This window comes from Schistocerca cancellata, chromosome 12 (genome assembly GCF_023864275.1).
Source record: "Schistocerca cancellata isolate TAMUIC-IGC-003103 chromosome 12, iqSchCanc2.1, whole genome shotgun sequence".
In the NCBI taxonomy this organism is placed as follows: Eukaryota; Metazoa; Arthropoda; class Insecta; order Orthoptera; family Acrididae; genus Schistocerca; species Schistocerca cancellata.
The window spans coordinates 2746927-2763266 of NC_064637.1; positions in this window are offsets into that span (position 1 = coordinate 2746927).

Here is a 16340-nt window from a genome sequence, read left to right on the forward strand (position 1 = left end):
GACGATGGATCAGTCAAATTGCGTCCCGATTCAATACATCGTCCTCCAGCAGGCATGTCTCCATGGGTCTATTGCAGCCTCGGGCACCTTATGGCCGTTCTGCTGTGAGTCAAAGATTTTCGAATCGGACGAAAAACTGATAGTGAATTGTAACATTCAGGGCCACCTAATGAGGATGGACCACACAAATTGCGTCCCGATTCAATACATCGTCCTCCAGCCGACTTGACTCCATGGGTCTATTGCTGCCTCGGGCACCTTATGGCCGTTATGCTGTGAGTCTAGATTAATGAATGGGACGAAAAACTGATAGTGAATTGTAACGTTCAGGGCCACCTTATGACGATGGATCACTCAAATTACGTCCCGATTCAATACATCGTCCTCCAGCAGACTTGTCTCCATGGGTCTATTGCTGCCTCGGCCACCTTTTGGCCGTTCTGCTGTGAGTCAGAGATTTTCGAATCGGACGAAAAACTGATAGTGAATTGTAACATTGAGGGCCAACTAATGACGATGGATCACTCAAATTGCGTCCCGATTCAATACATCGTCCTCCTGCCGACTAGACTCCATGGGTCTATTGCTGCCTCGGGCACATTATGGCCGTTCTGCTGTGAGTCAAAGATTTTCGAATCGGACGAAAAACTGATAGTGAATTGTAACGTTCAGGGCCACGTAATGACGATGGATCACTCAAATTGCGTCCCGATTCAATACATCGTCCTCCAGCCGACTTGTCTCCATGGGTCTATTGCTGCCTCGGGCACCTTATGGTCGTTCTCCCGTCAGTGTGATTATCGAATGGGACGAAAAACTGATAGTTAATTCTAACATTCAGGGCCTCCTAATGACGATGGAACACTAAAATTGCGTCGCGATTCAATACATCGTCATTCTGCAGACTTGTCTACATGGGTCTATTGCTGCCTCGGGCACCTTATGGCCGTTCAGCTGTGAGTCAAAGATTTTCGAATCGGACGAAAAACTGATAGTGAATTGTAACGTTCAGGTCCACCTAATGACGATGGATCACTCAAATTGCGTCCCGATTCAATACATCGTCCTCCAGCAGACTTGTCTCCATGGGTCTATTGCTGCCTCGGGCACCTTATGGCCGTTCTGCTGTGAGTCAAAGATTTTCGAATCGGACAAAAACTGATAGTGATTTGTATCGTTCAGGGCCACCTAATGACGATGGATCACTCAAATTGCGTCCCGTTTCAATACATCGTCCTCCAGCCGACTTGACTCCATGGGTCTATTGCTGCATCGGGCACCTTATGGCCGTTCTCCTGTGAGTCAAAGATTTTTAAATCGGACGAAAAACTGATAGTGAATTGTAACTTTCAGGGCCACCTAATGACGAAGGATCACTCAAATTGCGTCTCGATTCAATACATCGTCCTCCAGCCGACTTGTCGCCATGGGTCTATTGCTGCCTCGGGCACCTTATGGCCGTTCCGCTGTGGGTCAAAGATTTTCGAATCGGACGATGAACTGATAGTGAATTGTAACGTTCAGGGCCACCTAATGACGATGGATCACTCAAATTGCGTCCCGATTCAATACATCGTCCTCCAGCAGACTTGTCTCCATGGGTCTATTGCTGCCTCGAGCACCTTATGGCCGTTCCGCTGTGAGTCAAAGATTTTCGAATCGGACGAAAAACTGATAGTGAATTGTAACATTCAGGGCCACCTAATGAGGATGGACCACACAAATCGCGTCCCGATTCAATACATCGTCCTCCAGCCGACTTGACTCCATGGGTCTATTGCTGCCTCGGGCACCTTATGGCCGTTCTGCTGTGAGTCTAGATTAATGAATGGGACGAAAAACTGATAGTGAATTGTAACGTTCAGGGCCACCTTATGACGATGGATCACTCAAATTGCGACCCGATTCAATACATCGTCCTCCAGCAGACTTGTCTCCATGGGTCTATTGCTGCCTCGGCCACCTTTTGGCCGTACTGCTGTGAGTCAAAGATTTTCGAATCGGTCGAAAAACTGATAGTGAATTGTAACTGTCAGGGCCACCTAATGACGATGGATCACTCAAATTGCGTCCCGATTCAATACATCGTCCTCCAGCCGACTTGTCTCCATGGGTCTATTGCTGCCTCGGGCACCTTATGGCCGTTCGGCTGTGAGTCAAAGATTTTCCGAATCGGACGAAAAACTGATAGTGAATTGTAACGTTCAGGGCCACATAATGACGATGGATCAGTCAAATTGCGTCCCGATTCAATACATCGTCCTCCAGCAGGCATGTCTCCATGGGTCTATTGCTGCCTCGGGCTCCTTATGGCCGTTCTGCTGTGAGTCAAAGATTTTCGAATCGGACGAAAAACTGATAGTGAATTGTAACATTCAGGGCCACCTAATGAGGATGGACCACACAAATTGCGTCCCAATTCAATACATCGTCCTCCAGCCGACTTGACTCCATGGGTCTATTGCTGCCTCGGGCACCTTGTGGCCGTTGTGCTGTGAGTCAAGATTATCGATTGGGACGAAAAACTGATAGTGAATTGTAACGTTCAGGGCCACCTAATGACGATGGATCACTCAAATTGCGTCCCGATTCAATACATCGTCCTCCAGCAGACTTGTCTCCATGGGTCTATTGCTGCCTCGGGCACCTTATGGCCGTTCTGCTGTGAGTCAAAGATTGTCGAATCGGTCGAAAAACTGGTAGCGAATTGTAACTTTCAGGGCCACCTAATGACGATGGATCACTCAAATTGCGTCCCGATTCAATACATCGTCCTCCAGTCGACTAGTCTCCATGGATCACCCAAATTGCGTCCCGATTCAATACATCGTCCTCCAGCCGACTTGTCTCCATGGGTCTATTGCTGCCTCGGGCACCTTATGGTCGTTCTCCCGTGAGTCTGATTATCGAATGGGAAGAAAAACTGATAGTTAATTCTAACATTCAGGGCCTCCTAATGACGATGGAACACTAAAATTGCGTCGCGATTCAATACATCGTCCTCCAGCCGACTTGTCTCCATGGGTCTATTGCTGCCTCGGGCACCTTATGGCCGTTCCGCTGTGGGTCAAAGATTTTCGAATCGGACGATGAACTGATAGTGAATTGTAACGTTCAGGGCCACCTAATGACGATGGATCACTCAAATTGCGTCCCGATTCAATACATCGTCCTTTAGCAGACTTGTCTCCTTGGGTCTATTGCTGCCTCGGGCACCTTATGGCCGTTCCGCTGTGAGTCAAAGATTTTCGAATCGGACGAAAAACTGATAGTGAATTGTAACATTCAGGGCCACCTAATGAGGATGGACCACACAAATCGCGTCCCGATTCAATACATCGTCCTCCAGCCGACTTGACTCTATGGGTCTATTGCTGCCTCGGGCACCTTATGGCCGTTCTGCTGTGAGTCTAGATTAATGAATGGGACGAAAAACTGATAGTGAATTGTAACGTTCAGGGCCACCTTATGACGATGGATCACTCAAATTGCGACCCGATTCAATACATCGTCCTCCAGCAGACTTGTCTCCATGGGTCTATTGCTGCCTCGGCCACCTTTTGGCCGTTCTGCTGTGAGTCAAAGATTTTCGAATCGGTCGAAAAACTGATAGTGAATTGTAACTGTCAGGGCCACCTAATGACGATGGATCACTCAAATTGCGTCCCGATTCAATACATCGTCCTCCAGCCGACTTGTCTCCATGGGTCTATTGCTGCCTCGGGCACCTTATGGCCGTTCGGCTGTGAGTCAAAGATTTTCGAATCGGACGAAAAACTGATAGTGAATTGTAACGTTCAGGGCCACATAATGACGATGGATCAGTCAAATTGCGTCCCGATTCAATACATCGTCCTCCAGCAGGCATGTCTCCATGGGTCTATTGCTGCCTCGGGCACCTTATGGCCGTTCTGCTGTGAGTCAAAGATTTTCGAATCGGACGAAAAACTGATAGTGAATTGTAACATTCAGGGCCACCTAATGAGGATGGACCACACAAATTGCGTCCCGATTCAATACATCGCCCTCCAGCCGACTTGACTCCATGGGTCTATTGCTGCCTCGGGCACCTTATGGCCGTTCTGCTGTGAGTCTAGATTAATGAATGGGACGAAAAACTGATAGTGAATTGTAACGTTCAGGGCCACCTTATGACGATGGATCACTCAAATTGCGTCCCGATTCAATACATCGTCCTCCAGCAGACTTGTCTCCATGGGTCTATTGCTGCCTCGGCCACCTTTTGGCCGTTCTGCTGTGAGTCAAAGATTTTCGAATCGGACGAAAAACTGATAGTGAATTGTAACATTGAGGGCCAACTAATGACGATGGATCACTCAAATTGCGTCCCGATTCAATACATCGTCCTCCTGCCGACTAGTCTCCATGGGTCTATTGCTGCCTCGGGCACATTATGGCCGTTCTGCTGTGAGTCAAAGATTTTCGAATCGGACGAAAAACTGATAGTGAATTGTAACATTGAGGGCCAACTAATGACGATGGATCACTCAAATTGCGTCCCGATTCAATACATCGTCCTCCTGCCGACTAGACTCCATGGGTCTATTGCTGCCTCGGGCACATTATGGCCGTTCTGCTGTGAGTCAAAGATTTTCGAATCGGACGAAAAACTGATAGTGAATTGTAACGTTCAGGGCCACGTAATGACGATGGATCACTCAAATTGCGTCCCGATTCAATACATCGTCCTCCAGCCGACTTGTCTCCATGGGTCTATTGCTGCCTCGGGCACCTTATGGTCGTTCTCCCGTCAGTGTGATTATCGAATGGGACGAAAAACTGATAGTTAATTCTAACATTCAGGGCCTCCTAATGACGATGGAACACTAAAATTGCGTCGCGATTCAATACATCGTCATTCTGCAGACTTGTCTACATGGGTCTATTGCTGCCTCGGGCACCTTATGGCCGTTCAGCTGAGAGTCAAAGATTTTCGAATCGGACGAAAAACTGATAGTGAATTGTAACGTTCAGGGCCACCTAATGACGATGGATCACTCAAATTGCGTCCCGATTCAAAACATCGTCCTCCAGCAGACTTGTCTCCATGGGTCTATTGCTGCCTCGGGCACCTTATGGCCGTTCTGCTGTGAGTCAAAGATTTTCGAATCGGACAAAAACTGATAGTGATTTGTATCGTTCAGGGCCACCTAATGACGATGGATCACTCAAATTGCGTCCCGTTTCAATACATCGTCCTCCAGCCGACTTGACTCCATGGGTCTATTGCTGCATCGGGCACCTTATGGCCGTTCTCCTGTGAGTCAAAGATTTTTAAATCGGACGAAAAACTGATAGTGAATTGTAACTTTCAGGGCCACCTAATGACGATGGATCACTCAAATTGCGTCTCGATTCAATACATCGTCCTCCAGCCGACTTGCCTCCATGGGTCTATTGCTGCCTCGGGCACCTTATGGCCGTTCCGCTGTGGGTCAAAGATTTTCGAATCGGACGATGAACTGATAGTGAATTGTAACGTTCAGGGCCACCTAATGACGATGGATCACTCAAATTGCGTCCCGATTCAATACGTCGTCCTCCAGCAGACTTGTCTCCATGGGTCTATTGCTGCCTCGAGCACCTTATGGCCGTTCCGCTGTGAGTCAAAGATTTTCGAATCGGACGAAAAACTGATAGTGAATTGTAACATTCAGGGCCACCTAATGAGGATGGACCACACAAATCGCGTCCCGATTCAATACATCGTCCTCCAGCCGACTTGACTCCATGGGTCTATTGCTGCCTCGGGCACCTTATGGCCGTTCTGCTGTGAGTCTAGATTAATGAATGGGACGAAAAACTGATAGTGAATTGTAACGTTCAGGGCCACCTTATGACGATGGATCACTCAAATTGCGACCCGATTCAATACATCGTCCTCCAGCAGACTTGTCTCCATGGGTCTATTGCTGCCTCGGCCACCTTTTGGCCGTACTGCTGTGAGTCAAAGATTTTCGAATCGGTCGAAAAACTGATAGTGAATTGTAACTGTCAGGGCCACCTAATGACGATGGATCACTCAAATTGCGTCCCGATTCAATACATCGTCCTCCAGCAGACTTGTCTCCATGGGTCTATTGCTGCCTCGGGCACCTTATGGCCGTTCTGCTGTGAGTCAAAGATTGTCGAATCGGTCGAAAAACTGGTAGCGAATTGTAACTTTCAGGGCCACCTAATGACGATGGATCACTCAAATTGCGTCCCGATTCAATACATCGTCCTCCAGTCGACTAGTCTCCATGGGTCACTCAAATTGCGTCCCGATTCAATACATCGTCCTCCAGCCGACTTGTCTCCATGGGTCTATCGCTGCCTCGGGCACCTTATGGTCGTTCTCCCGTGAGTCTGATTATCGAATGGGAAGAAAAACTGATAGTTAATTCTAACATTCAGGGCCTCCTAATGACGATGGAACACTAAAATTGCGTCGCGATTCAATACATCGTCCTCCAGCCGACTTGTCTCCATGGGTCTATTGCTGCCTCGGGCACCTTATGGCCGTTCCGCTGTGGGTCAAAGATTTTCGAATCGGACGATGAACTGATAGTGAATTGTAACGTTCAGGGCCACCTAATGACGATGGATCACTCAAATTGCGTCCCGATTCAATACATCGTCCTCCAGCAGACTTGTCTCCTTGGGTCTATTGCTGCCTCGGGCACCTTATGGCCGTTCCGCTGTGAGTCAAAGATTTTCGAATCGGACGAAAAACTGATAGTGAATTGCAACATTCAGGGCCACCTAATGAGGATGGACCACACATATCGCATCCCGATTCAATACATCGTCCTCCAGCCGACTTGACTCTATGGGTCTATTGCTGCCTCGGGCACCTTATGGCCGTTCTGCTGTGAGTCTAGATTAATGAATGGGACGAAAAACTGATAGTGAATTGTAACGTTCAGGGCCACCTTATGACGATGGATCACTCAAATTGCGACCCGATTCAATACATCGTCCTCCAGCAGACTTGTCTCCATGGGTCTATTGCTGCCTCGGCCACCTTTTGGCCGTTCTGCTGTGAGTCAAAGATTTTTGAATCGGTCGAAAACTGATAGTGAATTGTAACTGTCAGGGCCACCTAATGACGATGGATCACTCAAATTGCGTCCCGATTCAATACATCGTCCTCCAGCCGACTTGTCTCCATGGGTCTATTGCTGCCTCGGGCACCTTATGGCCGTTCGGCTGTGAGTGAAAGATTTTCGAATCGGACGAAAAACTGATAGTGAATTGTAACGTTCAGGGCCACGTAATGACGATGGATCACTCAAATTACGTCCCGATTCAATACATCGTCCTCCAGCCGACTTGGCTCCATGGGTCTATTGCTGCCTCGGGCACCTTATGGTCGTTCTCCCGTCAGTGTGATTATCGAATGGGACGAAAAACTGATAGTTAATTCTAACATTCAGGACCTCCTAATGACGATGGAACACTAAAATTGCGTCGCGATTCAATACATCGTCCTCCAGCCGACTTGTCTCCATGGGTCTATTGCTGCCTCGGGCACCTTATGGCCGTTCCGCTGTGGGTCAAAGATTTTCGAATCGGACGATGAACTGATAGTGAATTGTAACGTTCAGGGCCACCTAATGACGATGGATCACTCAAATTGCGTCCCGATTCAATACATCGTCCTCCAGCAGACTTGTCTCCATGGGTCTATTGCTGCCTCGGGCACCTTATGGCCGTTCCGCTGTGAGTCAAAGATTTTCGAATCGGACGAAAAACTGATAGTGAATTGTAACATTCAGGGCCACCTAATGAGGATGGACCACACAAATCGCGTCCCGATTCAATACATCGTCCTCCAGCCGACTTGACTCCATGGGTCTATTGCTGCCTCGGGCACCTTATGGCCGTTCTGCTGTGAGTCTAGATTAATGAATGGGACGAAAAACTGATAGTGAATTGTAACGTTCAGGGCCACCTTATGACGATGGATCACTCAAATTGCGACCCGATTCAATACATCGTCCTCCAGCAGACTTGTCTCCATGGGTCTATTGCTGCCTCGGCCACCTTTTGGCCGTTCTGCTGTGAGTCAAAGATTTTCGAATCGGTCGAAAAACTGATAGTGAATTGTAACTGTCAGGGCCACCTAATGACGATGGATCACTCAAATTGCGTCCCGATTCAATACATCGTCCTCCAGCCGACTTGTCTCCATGGGTCTATTGCTGCCTCGGGCACCTTATGGCCGTTCGGCTGTGAGTCAAAGATTTTCGAATCGGACGAAAAACTGATAGTGAATTGTAACGTTCAGGGCCACATAATGACGATGGATCAGTCAAATTGCGTCCCGATTCAATACATCGTCCTCCAGCAGGCATGTCTCCATGGGTCTATTGCTGCCTCGGGCACCTTATGGCCGTTCTGCTGTGAGTCAAAGATTTTCGAATCGGACGAAAAACTGATAGTGAATTGTAACATTCAGGGCCACCTAATGAGGATGGACCACACAAATTGCGTGCCGATTCAATACATCGTCCTCCAGCCGACTTGACTCCATGGGTCTATTGCTGCCTCGGGCACCTTATGGCCGTTCTGCTGTGAGTCTAGATTAATGAATGGGACGAAAAACTGATAGTGAATTGTAACGTTCAGGGCCACCTTATGACGATGGATCACTCAAATTGCGTCCCGATTCAATACATCGTCCTCCAGCAGACTTGTCTCCATGGGTCTATTGCTGCCTCGGCCACCTTTTGGCTTTTCTGCTGTGAGTCAAAGATTTTCGAATCGGACGAAAAACTGATAGTGAATTGTAACATTGAGGGCCAACTAATGACGATGGACCACACAAATTGCGTGCCGATTCAATACATCGTCCTCCAGCCGACTTGACTCCATGGGTCTATTGCTGCCTCGGGCACCTTATGGCCGTTCAGCTGTGAGTCAAAGATTTTCGAATCGGACGAAAAACTGATAGTGAATTGTAACGTTCAGGTCCACCTAATGACGATGGATCACTCAAATTGCGTCCCGATTCAATACATCGTCCTCCAGCAGACTTGTCTCCATGGGTCTATTGCTGCCTCGGGCACCTTATGGCCGTTCTGCTGTGAGTCAAAGATTTTCGAATCGGACAAAAACTGATAGTGATTTGTATCGTTCAGGGCCACCTAATGACGATGGATCACTCAAATTGCGTCCCGTTTCAATACATCGTCCTCCAGCCGACTTGACTCCATGGGTCTATTGCTGCATCGGGCACCTTATGGCCGTTCTCCTGTGAGTCAAAGATTTTTAAATCGGACGAAAAACTGATAGTGAATTGTAACTTTCAGGGCCACCTAATGACGATGGATCACTCAAATTGCGTCTCGATTCAATACATCGTCCTCCAGCCGACTTGTCTCCATGGGTCTATTGCTGCCTCGGGCACCTTATGGCCGTTCCGCTGTGGGTCAAAGATTTTCGAATCGGACGATGAACTGATAGTGAATTGTAACGTTCAGGGCCACCTAATGACGATGGATCACTCAAATTGCGTCCCGATTCAATACATCGTCCTCCAGCATACTTGTCTGCATGGGTCTATTGCTGCCTCGAGCACCATATGGCCGTTCCGCTGTGAGTCAAAGATTTTCGAATCGGACGAAAAACTGATAGTGAATTGTAACATTCAGGGCCACCTAATGAGGATGGACCACACAAATCGCGTCCCGATTCAATACATCGTCCTCCAGCCGACTTGACTCCATGGGTCTATTGCTGCCTCGGGCACCTTATGGCCGTTCTGCTGTGAGTCTAGATTAATGAATGGGACGAAAAACTGATAGTGAATTGTAACGTTCAGGGCCACCTTATGACGATGGATCACTCAAATTGCGACCCGATTCAATACATCGTCCTCCAGCAGACTTGTCTCCATGGGTCTATTGCTGCCTCGGCCACCTTTTGGCCGTACTGCTGTGAGTCAAAGATTTTCGAATCGGTCGAAAAACTGATAGTGAATTGTAACTGTCAGGGCCACCTAATGACGATGGATCACTCAAATTGCGTCCCGATTCAATACATCGTCCTCCAGCCGACTTGTCTCCATGGGTCTATTGCTGCCTCGGGCACCTTATGGCCGTTCGGCTGTGAGTCAAAGATTTTCCGAATCGGACGAAAAACTGATAGTGAATTGTAACGTTCAGGGCCACATAATGACGATGGATCAGTCAAATTGCGTCCCGATTCAATACATCGTCCTCCAGCAGGCATGTCTCCATGGGTCTATTGCTGCCTCGGGCTCCTTATGGCCGTTCTGCTGTGAGTCAAAGATTTTCGAATCGGACGAAAAACTGATAGTGAATTGTAACATTCAGGGCCACCTAATGAGGATGGACCACACAAATTGCGTCCCGATTCAATACATCGTCCTCCAGCCGACTTGACTCCATGGGTCTATTGCTGCCTCGGGCACCTTGTGGCCGTTCTGCTGTGAGTCAAGATTATCGATTGGGACGAAAAACTGATAGTGAATTGTAACGTTCAGGGCCACCTAATGACGATGGATCACTCAAATTGCGTCCCGATTCAATACATCGTCCTCCAGCAGACTTGTCTCCATGGGTCTATTGCTGCCTCGGGCACCTTATGGCCGTTCTGCTGTGAGTCAAAGATTGTCGAATCGGTCGAAAAACTGGTAGCGAATTGTAACTTTCAGGGCCACCTAATGACGATGGATCACTCAAATTGCGTCCCGATTCAATACATCGTAGTCCAGTCGACTAGTCTCCATGGGTCACTCAAATTGCGTCCCGATTCAATACATCGTCCTCCAGCCGACTTGTCTCCATGGGTCTATTGCTGCCTCGGGCACCTTATGGTCGTTCTCCCGTGAGTCTGATTATCGAATGGGAAGAAAAACTGATAGTTAATTCTAACATTCAGGGCCTCCTAATGACGATGGAACACTAAAATTGCGTCGCGATTCAATACATCGTCATTCTGCAGACTTGTCTCCATGGGTCTATTGCTGCCTCGGGCACCTTATGGCCGTTCAGCTGTGAGTCAAAGATTTTCGAATCGGACGAAAAACTGATAGTGAATTGTAACATTGAGGGCCAACTAATGACGATGGATCACTCAAATTGCGTTCCGATTCAATACATCATCCTCCTGCCGATTTGACTGCATGGGTCTATTGCTGCCTCGGGCACCTCAAGGCCGTTCTGCTGTGAGTCTAGATTATCGAATGCGACGAAAAACTGATAGTGAATTGTAACGTTCAGGTCCACCTAATGACGATGGATCACTCAAATTGCGTCCCGATTCAATACATCGTCCTCCAGCAGGCATGTCTCCATGGATCCATTGCTGCCTCGGGCACCTTATGGCCGTTCAGCTGTGAGTCAAAGATTTTCGAATCGGACGAAAAACTGATAGTGGATTGTAACATTCAGGGCCACCTAATGACGATGGATCACTCAAATTGCGTCCCGATTCAATACATCGTCCTCCAGCCGACTTCACTGCATGGGTCTATTGCTGCCTCGGGCACCTCATGGCCGTTCTGCTGTGAGTCTAGATTATCGAATGCGACGAAAAACTGATAGTGAATTGTAACGTTCAGGTCCACCTAATGACGATGGATCACTCAAATTGCGTCCCGATTCAATACATCGTCCTCCAGCAGACTTGTCTCCATGGGTCTATTGCTGCCTCGGGCACCTTATGGCCGTTCTGCTGTGAGTCAAAGATTTTCGAATCGGACAAAAACTGATAGTGAATTGTATCGTTCAAGGCCACCTAATGACGATGGATCACTCAAATTGCGTCCCGTTTCAATACATCGTCCTCCAGCCGACTTGACTCCATGGGTCTATTGCTGCATCGGGCACCTTATGGCCGTTCTCCTGTGAGTCAAAGATTTTCGAATCGGACGAAAAACTGATAGTGAATTGTAACTTTCAGGGCCACCTAATGACGATGGATCACTCAATTTGCGTCCCGATTCAATACATCGTCCTCCAGCCGACTTGTCTCCATGGGTCTATTGCTGCCTCGGGCACCTTATGGCCGTTCCGCTGTGGGTCAAAGATTTTCGAATCGGACGAAGAACTGATAGTGAATTGTAACGTTCAGGGCCACCTAATGACGATGGATCACTCAAATTGCGTCCCGATTCATTACATCGTCCTCCAGCAGACTTGTCTCCATGGGTCTATTGCTGCCTCGGGCACCTTATGGCCGTTCCGCTGTGAGTCAAAGATTTTCGAATCGGACGAAAAACTGAAAGTGAATTGTAACATTGAGGGCCACCTAATGAGGATGGAACATACTAATCGCGTCCCGATTCAATACATCCTCCTCCAGCCGACTTGACTGCATGGGTCTATTGCTGCCTCGGGCACCTCATGGCCGTTCTGCTGTGAGTCTAGATTATCGAATGCGACGAAAAACTGATAGTGAATTGTAACGTTCAGGTCCACCTAATGACGATGGATCACTCAAATTGCGTCCCGATTCAATACATCGTCCTCCAGCAGACTTGTCTCCATGGGTCTATTGCTGCCTCGGGCACCTTATGGCCGTTCTGCTGTGAGTCTAGATTAACGAATTTGACGAAAAACTGATAGTGAATTGTAACGTTCAGGGCCACCTTATGACGATGGATCACTCAAATTGCGTCCCGATTCAATACCTCGTGCTCCAGCAGACTAGTCTCCATGGGTCTATTGCTGCCTCGGGCATATTATGTCCGTTCTGCTGTGAGTCAAAGATTTTCGAATCGGACGAAAAACTGATAGTGAATTGTAACGTTCAGGGCCACCTAATGACGATGGATCACTCAAATTGCGTCCCGATTCAATACATCGTCCTCCAGCCGACTTGTCTCCATGCGTCTATTGCTGCTTTGGGCACCTTATGGTCGTTCTAACGTGAGTCTAGATTATCGAATGGGACGAAAAACTGATAGTTAATTCTAACATTCAGGGCCTCCTAATGTCGATGGAACACTCAAATTGCGTCCCGATTCAATACATCGTCATCCTGCAGACTTGTCTCCATGGGTCTATTGCTGCCTCGGGCACCTTATGGCCGTTCTGCTGTGAGTCAAAGATTTTCGAATCGGACGAAAAAGTGATAGTGAATTGTAACATTCAGGGCCACCTAATGACGATGGATCACTCAAATTGCGTCCCGATTCAATACATCGTTCTCCAGCCGACTTGACTCCATGGGTCTATTGCTGCCTCGGGCACTTTATGGCCGTTCTGCTGTGTGTCTAGATTATCGAATGCGACGAAAAACTGATAGTGAATTGTTACGTTCAGGGCCACCTAATGACGATGGATCACTCAAATTGCGTCCCGATTCAATACATCGTCCTCCAGCCGACTTGTCTCCATGGGTCTATTGCTGCCTCGGGCACCTTATGGCCGTTCTGCTGTGAGTCAAAGATTTTTGAATCGGACGAAAAACTGATAGTGAATTGTAACGTTTAGGGATACCTAATGACGATGGAACACTCAAATTGCGTCCCGATTCAATACATCGTCCTCCAGCAGACTTGTCTCCATGGGTCTATTGCTGCCTCGGGCACCTTATGGCCGTTCTGCTCTGAGTCAAAGATTGTCGAATCGGTCGAAAAACTGGTAGCGAATTGTAACTTTCGGGGCCACCTAATGACGATGGATCACTCAAATTGCGTCCCGATTCAATACATCGTCCTCCAGTCGACTAGTCTCCATGGGTCACTCAAATTGCGTCCCGATTCAATACATCGTCCTCCAGCCGACTTGTCTCCATGGGTCTATTGCTGCCTCGGGCACATTATGGTCGTTCTCCCGTGAGTCTGATTATCGAATGGGACGAAAAACTGATAGTTAATTCTAACATTCAGGGCCACCTAATGACGATGGATCACTCAAATTGCGTCCCGATTCAATACATCGTTCTCCAGCCGACTTGACTCCATGGGTCTATTGCTGCCTCGGGCACTTTATGGCCGTTCTGCTGTGTGTCTAGATTATCGAATGCGACGAAAAACTGATAGTGAATTGTTACGTTCAGGGCCACCTAATGACGATGGATCACTCAAATTGCGTCCCGATTCAATACATCGTCCTCCAGCCGACTTGTCTCCATGGGTCTATTGCTGCCTCGGGCACCTTATGGCCGTTCGGCTGTGAGTCAAAGATTTTCGAATCGGACCAAAAACTGATAGTGAATTGTAACGTTCAGGGCCACATAATGACGATGGATCAGTCAAATTGCGTAACGATTCAATACATCGTCCTCCAGCAGGCATGTCTCCATGGGTCTATTGCAGCCTCGGGCACCTTATGGCCGTTCTGCTGTGAGTCAAAGATTTTCGAATCGGACGAAAAACTGATAGTGAATTGTAACGTTCAGGGCCACGTAATGACGATGGATCACTGAAATTGCGTCCCGATTCAATACATCGTCCTCCAGCCGACTTGACTCCATGGGTCTATTGCTGCCTCGGGCACCTTATGGCCGTTAAGCTGTGAGTCTAGATTAATGAATGGGACGAAAAACTGATAGTGAATTGTAACGTTCAGGGCCACCTTATGACGATGGATCACTCAAATTGCGTCCCGATTCAATACATCGTCCTCCAGCAGACTTGTCTCCATGGGTCTATTGCTGCCTCGGCCACCTTTTGGCCGTTCTGCTGTGAGTCAAAGATTTTCGAATCGGACGAAAAACTGATAGTGAATTGTAACATTGAGGGCCAACTAATGACGATGGATCACTCAAATTGCGTCCCGATTCAATACATCGTCCTCCTGCCGACTAGTCTCCATGGGTCTATTGCTGCCTCGGGCACATTATGGCCGTTCTGCTGTGAGTCAAAGATTTTCGAATCGGACGAAAAACTGATAGTGAATTGTAACGTTCAGGGCCACGTAATGACGATGGATCACTCAAATTGCGTCCCGATTCAATACATCGTCCTCCAGCCGACTTGTCTCCATGGGTCTATTGCTGCCTCGGGCACCTTATGGTCGTTCTCCCGTCAGTGTGATTATCGAATGGGACGAAAAACTGATAGTTAATTCTAACATTCAGGGCCTCCTAATGACGATGGAACACTAAAATTGCGTCGCGATTCAATACATCGTCATTCTGCAGACTTGTCTACATGGGTCTATTGCTGCCTCGGGCACCTTATGGCCGTTCAGCTGTGAGTCAAAGATTTTCGAATCGGACGAAAAACTGATAGTGAATTGTAACGTTCAGGTCCACCTAATGACGATGGATCACTCAAATTGCGGACCGATTCAATACATCGTCCTCCAGCAGACTTGTCTCCATGGGTCTATTGCTGCCTCGGGCACCTTATGGCCGTTCTCCTGTGAGTCAAAGATTTTTAAATCGGACGAAAAACTGATAGTGAATTGTAACTTTCAGGGCCACCTAATGACGATGGATCTCTCAAATTGCGTCTCGATTCAATACATCGTCCTCCAGCCGACTTGTCTCCATGGGTCTATTGCTGCCTCGGGCACATTATGGCCGTTCTGCTGTGAGTCAAAGATTTTCGAATCGGACGAAAAACTGATAGTGAATTGTAACGTTCAGGGCCACGTAATGACGATGGATCACTCAAATTGCGTCCCGATTCAATACATCGTCCTCCAGCCGACTTGGCTCCATGGGTCTATTGCTGCCTCGGGCACCTTATGGTCGTTCTCCCGTCAGTGTGATTATCGAATGGGACGAAAAACTGATAGTTAATTCTAACATTCAGGACCTCCTAATGACGATGGAACACTAAAATTGCGTCGCGATTCAATACATCGTCCTCCAGCCGACTTGTCTCCATGGGTCTATTGCTGCCTCGGGCACCTTATGGCCGTTCCGCTGTGGGTCAAAGATTTTCGAATCGGACGATGAACTGATAGTGAATTGTAACGTTCAGGGCCACCTAATGACGATGGATCACTCAAATTGCGTCCCGATTCAATACATCGTCCTCCAGCAGACTTGTCTCCATGGGTCTATTGCTGCCTCGGGCACCTTATGGCCGTTCCGCTGTGAGTCAAAGATTTTCGAATCGGACGAAAAACTGATAGTGAATTGTAACATTCAGGGCCACCTAATGAGGATGGACCACACAAATCGCGTCCCGATTCAATACATCGTCCTCCAGCCGACTTGACTCCATGGGTCTATTGCTGCCTCGGGCACCTTATGGCCGTTCTGCTGTGAGTCTAGATTAATGAATGGGACGAAAAACTGATAGTGAATTGTAACGTTCAGGGCCACCTTATGACGATGGATCACGCAAATTGCGACCCGATTCAATACATCGTCCTCCAGCAGACTTGTCTCCATGGGTCTATTGC